Raw genomic sequence first — 6,755 nt, forward strand, 5'->3', positions numbered from 1 at the left:
TAGACTGAAGGCCAGTGCTTTGCTTCAGAGGATGGATGGCATATATAACATGCCTCAGTTTAACCTTCTGTGAAATGCAATCATATACAGTAGTGGTTCTTATGCATTCTCATAAAATGATGCACTAAGTGCATGTCAAATAAAATAATATGTTATTGGTCGTGTCGCATACACATATTTTGCAGTTGTTCTCGCATGTGCAGCAAAATGCTTATGTTTCTAGCTCCAACAGTGCAGTAATACCTAACAATACAAAACAATACACACAAATCCCCAAAATAAAAGGTAAGGAATTAAGAAATATAGAACGAGCAATATCAGTTAGTTATATTATGTTGTGTATGGGCAGTATGGACAGTATATGAATAGAAAATATGTGTACAGCAGTAGTTATATAGGATGAGCCATGACTATAATACAGTATATACAGCACCTTCAGAAAGTATTCATACCCTTTAACTTATTCGACATTTTGTTGTGTTACTTGCAAGGATGAGCAACTCCAGTCATTGAGGGCCTGATTGGTGTTACGTGTTTTCTCCATCCCTAGCAAACACAGCTGATTAATGAAATTGCATTCTAAACTGAAGATCATGATTAGGTAATTATTGGAGTCAGGTGTGTAAGCTGGCGCTGGGGCCAAACTGTGACACCAATCAGGCCCTTGAGGACTGGAATTGCCCACCCCTATTTACGGCATGAATTCAAAATGGATTAAGTATTTTTTAAATCTTAACCATCCACACAGAATATCCCATAATGAGAAAGTGAAAATGAAATGTTTTCAAATGATTGAAAATATCTCATTTACACACACTACCATTCAAAACTTTGGGGTCACTTAGAAATGTCATTATTTTGAAAGAAAAGCACCTTTTTTGTCCATTAATATAACATAGAATTGATCAGAAATACAGTGTAGACATTGTTAATGATGTAAATGACTTTTGTAGCTGGAAATGGCAGATTTTTAATGGAATATCTACATAGGCGTACAGAGGCTCATTATCAGCAACCCTCACTCCTGTGTTCCAACGGCATGTTGTGTTAGCTAATCCAAGTTTATCATTTTAAAAGGCTAATTGATCATTACAAAAAAAACGTTTACAATTATGTTAGCACAGCTGAAAACTGTTGTGGTGATTAAAGAAACAATAAAGCTGGCCTTCTTTAGACTAGGAGCCTCGATCTGACTCTGATGCCAAGGGGCCAGAACCGGCTGATACCCCAACACGCACTGAAAGGGAGAGAGGTTAGTGGAGGAGTGGCGAAGCGAGTTCTGAGCCATCTCTGCCCAAGGCACGAACGCCGCCCACTCCCCCGGCCGGTCCTGGCAATAAGACCTCAGAAACCTACCCACATTCTGGTTCACTCTCTCCACCTGCCCGTTACTCTCAGGGTGAAACCCGAGGTAAGGCTGACCGAGACCCCCAGACTTTCCATGAACGCCTTCCAGACCCTTGACGTGAACTGGGGACCCCGATCAGACACTATATCCTCAGGCACCCCGTAGTGCCGAAAGACGTGGGTAAACAGACCCTCCTCAGTTTGTAGGGCCATAGGGAGACCGGGCAAAGGGAGGAGATGACAGGACTTAGAAAAGCGATCCACAACGACCAGGATTGTGGTGTTACCTTGTGAAGGTGGAAGATCTGTTATAAAATCCACCGACAAGTGCGACCACGGCCGTTGTGGAACGGGTAAGGGTTGTAACTTACCTCTGGGTAGGTGTCTAGGAGCCTTGCACTGGGCGCACACTGAGCAGTCCTTAGTTAAGATGGGCCACCAGTACCTCCCACTAAGACAGCGCATTGTCCGACCAATCCCAGGATGCCCAGAGGAGGATAACGTGTGAGCCCAGTAGAGCAATCGGTCGCAGACAGCAGACGGAACGTACAGACGCCCAGCTGGACACTGAGGGGGAACGGGCTCTGCACGTGACGCCCGCTCAATGTCCGCGTCCAGCTCCCATACTACCGGTGCCACCAAACAAGAGGCTGGGATGATGGGAGTGGGATCCATGGACCGCTCCTCTGTGTCATACAGCCGGTACAGTGCGTCTGCCTTAACGTTCTGGGAACCTGGTCTGTAAGAGAGGGTAAACACAAAACGGGTGAAAAACATGGCCAACCTTGCCTGGCGAGGATTCAGTCTCCTCGCCTCCCGGATGTACTCCAGATTGCGGTGGTCAGTCCAGATGAGAAAAGGGTGTTTAGCCCCCTCAAGCCAATGCCTCCATGCCTTCAAAGCCTTGACGATAGCTAACAGCTCCTGGTCTCCCACATCATAGTTTCGCTCCGCCGGGCTGAGCCTCTTAGAGAAGAAGGCACAGGGGCGGAGCTTAGGTGGTGTACCCAAATGCTCCTATCCCAGCCTCAGACGCGTCCACCTCCACTATGAATTGCAAAGACGGATCCGGATGAGCCAACACAGGAACACAGGAACTTCAGCAGTGAGGTAATGGGAGCAGCTACCTGACCAAAACCCCGGATAAACCTCCGGTAGTAATTGGCAAACCCTAAAACTTTCTGTACCAGGGACACATGCTCGGCGCGTGTAGCGGAGTAAATCAGAATGTCATCAATATACACCACTACACCCTGCCCGTGCAGGTCCCTGAAAATCTCGTCTACAAAAGATTGGAAGACTGATGGAGCATTCTTCAACCCGTACGGCATAACGAGGTACTCATAATGCCCTGAAGTGGTACTAAATGCTGTCTTCCACTCGTCTCCATCTCGGATACGCACCAGGTTGTACGCACTCCTGAAATCCAGTTTAGGAAAGAAGCGCGCCCCATGCATTAACTCAATCACCGGGACGATCAGAGGTAGCGGGTAACTGTAACCCACCGTGATTATATTAAGACCTCGATAATCAATGCACAGGCGCAGACCTCCATCCTTCTTCTTCACAAAAAAGAAACTCGAGGAGACGGGTGAAATGGAGGGCCGAATGTACCCCTGACGCAGGGATTCGGAGACATATGTCTCCATAGCCACCATCTCCGCTTGCGACAGGGGATACACGTGACTCCTGGGAAGTGCAGCGTCTACCATGAGATTTATCGCACAATCCCCCTGTCGATGGGGTGGTAATTGAGTCGCCTTCTTTTTACATAAGGCGAGAGCCAAATCGGCATAGTCAGGGGGAATGCACACGGTAGAGACCTGGTCTGGACTTTCCACCGTAGTAGAACCAACGGAAACCCCTACACACCTACCTGAGCACTCTCGCGACCACCCCGTGAGAGCCCTCTGTGGTCAAGAAAAAGTGGGGTTATGACAAATTAACCAAGGCAGACCCAGCACCATGGGATACGCAGGAGTGTCCATAAGGAAAAGACACATTTTTTCCTTGTGACCCCCCTGTGTCACCATACTCAAAGGAGCTGTGGCTTCCCTGATTAACCCTGACCCTAATGGTCGACTATCTAAGGTGTGAACGGGGAAAGGCACATCCACGGGTACAATGGGGATCCCTAAACTATGAGCAAAAGCTTGATCAATGAAATTCCCAGCCGCACCTGAATCTACTAGCGCCTTATGCTGGGAATGCTGGGAAAAATCTATAAAACTAACAAACACAAACATAAGTGCAACAGAGGGCTCTGGATGAGAATGGTGCCTACTCACCTGGGGTGGCGCCAGAGCACCCTGCCTGTTACCTCGATTCCCAGAGGAACCTACCCGACACCGACCAGCAGTGTGACCTCTGCGGCCACAGATGGTGCGTGAGCGGGAACCTCCTCCGGTCTCCCTGTCCACCCCCTCTCCCAGTTCCCTGGGTATAGGAGAGGGAGTGTGGGAGGATGGAACCACCAGACCCCGATCTGGACGTCCGCGAGCAGCCTGCAGGTTGTCCAGCCGGATGGACAGATCCACCAGCTGGTCGAAAGTGAGGGTGGTGTCTCTGCAGGCCAGCTCCCGATGGACTTCCGCACGCAGACTGCAGCGGTAATGGTCAATCAGGGCCCTGTGATTCCATCCCGCATCAGCTGCCAGGGTCCTGAACTCCAGGGCAAAATCCTGGATGCTCCTCGTCTCCTGCCTCAGATGGTAGAGGCGCTCACCCACCGCTCTGCCCTCGGGTGGATGGTCGAAGACTGCCCGAAAACGGCGGGTGAACTCCTCATAATGGTCCAACGCCGCATCTCGTCCTTCACACACAGCGCTGGCCCACTCCAGGGCTCTCCCGGTGTGGTACGAGACGAGGGCGAAACTCTTCTCACGGTCAGATGGAACTGGGTGGACCGTGGCCAGGAAAAGGTCTAATCTGAGTAGGAAACCCTGGCAGGTGGCAGCACTTCCGTCGTACCCCTGAGGCAAGGATAGACGGATGCCACCGGGATCAGGTTGAGAAGGGGCGCTCAGGATAGACCCCGGTTGGGCTGGTGGAGGCGCTGGGAAAACTCCCTGTCTCTCCCAGCGGTCCATATTCTGGACAACGCGATCCATGGCGGTGCATAGATGGTGAAGCTTCTCCTCATTCTCCTGGATGCGCTCCTCCACCTTTATGTCCGGGGTACCCTCTCCTGCTGACTTCATATCTTTGGTCCGAGATTCTGTCATCATCGTGTGTGTAGGTGGCAGGGAAGTCAGGCGCAGGAGAAACCAACCTGGTATTACTGGAGTTGTTTTAATAAAATAATAAACAAACAACAAACTCCAAAACCAAAATGTACATAAAATAACATGGGCAACAATACCCGTAGCTCACTACTACAAAATACACGACACAAAATAACATACAAACAATCTCGGACAAGGCCATGAGGGGAAACAGAGGGTTAAATACACAACAGGTAATGAATGGGATTGGAACCAGGTGTGTGTGAAAACAAGACAAAACCCATGGATAATGAAAAATGGATCAGTGATGGCTAGAAGACCGGTGACGTCGACCGGCGAGCACCACTCAAACAAGGAGGGGCATCGACTTCGGCAGAAGTCGTGACAGGAGTAATTACAATGTTGTTGAGCCATCCTCAGTTTTCTCTTATCACAGCCATTAAACTTTGTAACTGTTTTAAAGGTCTCATGGTGAAATACCTGACCGGTTTCCTTCCTCTCCAGCAACTGAGTTAGGAAGGACACCTGTATCTTTGTAGTGACTGGGTGTATTGATACATCATCCAAAGTGTAATTAATAACTTCACAATGATCAGGGGGATATTCAATGTATGCTTTTTCATTTTTATCCATCTACCAATGGGTGCCCTTCTTTGCGAGGCATTATAGCCTGGTGGGTAGGAGCGTTGGGCCTCGAAACACCTGAGCTGACAAGCTAATAGTCTGTCGCTCTGACCCTGAGCGCTAACGATGTGGATGTCGATTAAGGCAGCCCTTCGCACCTCTCTGATTCAGAGGGGTTTGGTTAAATACGGAAGACACATTTCAGTTGAATGCTTTAAATTGTACACCTGACTAGGTATCCCCCTTTCCCTAAAACCTCCCTGGTCTTTGTGGTTGAATCTGTGTTTGAAATTCACTGCTCGTATGTGTGGGGTACAGAGATGAGGTAAAATCATGTAAAACACTATTATTGCTTATTATTATGTGAAATTTTTACTCCGGAACTTATTTAGGCTAACCATAACAGAGGGGTTGAATTCTTATTGACTCAAAACATTTCAACTTTTCATTTTTAATTAATTTTAAAAAAGGTAAAAAAACACAATTTCCATTATTAAAGTGACCAGTGTTCAATAGCTATGTACATTGGGTAGCAGTCTCAGGTGCAGGGTAGAGTACCGGGTGGTAGCCAGCTAGTAACAGTGACTATGTTCAAGGCAGTGTGCTGCAGGCTACCTCTTAGAATGTGGGTAGCTAATTTATTTAGAAGTAATCCATTAGGCTGTTTGGTGTTGTCAACATGCTTCATGACAGCTCCAGGAACAAGACTTTATGTGAAGTCAGCTTTACAACAACATCCAAATCAATGTAAGATTCCAAATGTGTCGCCCAGTTGAAGCATATCACACATAAGTCACATAATTTCATTCAGATGTAAACAGAAATACTGTTAAGGACCAGTGTGCTAGCTGGACCATGAAACAGAAGATTATGTTGGAACATGAAGTTGGCAGGTTATTCATCAAGTCTTTAGAGTAGGACAGGCATCAGCTGCTGCTCTCAGTCTCCTATCTGAGTAAGTCCATTCCCCAACGTCTAATATATTCATCCAGACCACAACAGCCCTCTAACTCAGCTGCTCCCAAGACATCTGACACCTGGAGTTCATGGTCGAAGGAGCTAGTTAGCGTGAGGCAACTGCAGGGCTAGCCAAGGAGGTATTTTACTTCTAGTTTTCCTTATCAAATCACAATAAGAGTTCCACCTCTGGGACTGAGGTTAACTTCTGAGTACGGTGCCTCTGTCCGGTTTGAACAACCTTGTCCTAACTGTATCTCCTCGGGAAGGCAGTTACTGTGTATCATGTTAGGGTTTAACTGTGGTTGACCAGAACTATAGCGGTACTTGCGTTTTGAAATCCTGCCAACCACAGCCCATTTGAGCCTGTTTTGGAGGCAGTGGGGTCAAGCACCAAGACATTTTTTAAATTGGGCACTGATGGCCAAATTCCGTATCTCTGTTTGGCAGATAAATCAGAGGTTTATGAGAGTTCATCCCTGGTATTTGGGCAACAAACACATGCCCACTGTTGTGGCATTGATACTGTTTAGTCATGCACAAGATACTGAAGGCTGAAGAAGGATAGGTATTGTGCCATTCTATTTATGTTTAAACATAGTG

This window comes from Salmo salar, chromosome ssa14 (assembly GCF_905237065.1).
Source record: "Salmo salar chromosome ssa14, Ssal_v3.1, whole genome shotgun sequence".
In the NCBI taxonomy this organism is placed as follows: Eukaryota; Metazoa; Chordata; class Actinopteri; order Salmoniformes; family Salmonidae; genus Salmo; species Salmo salar.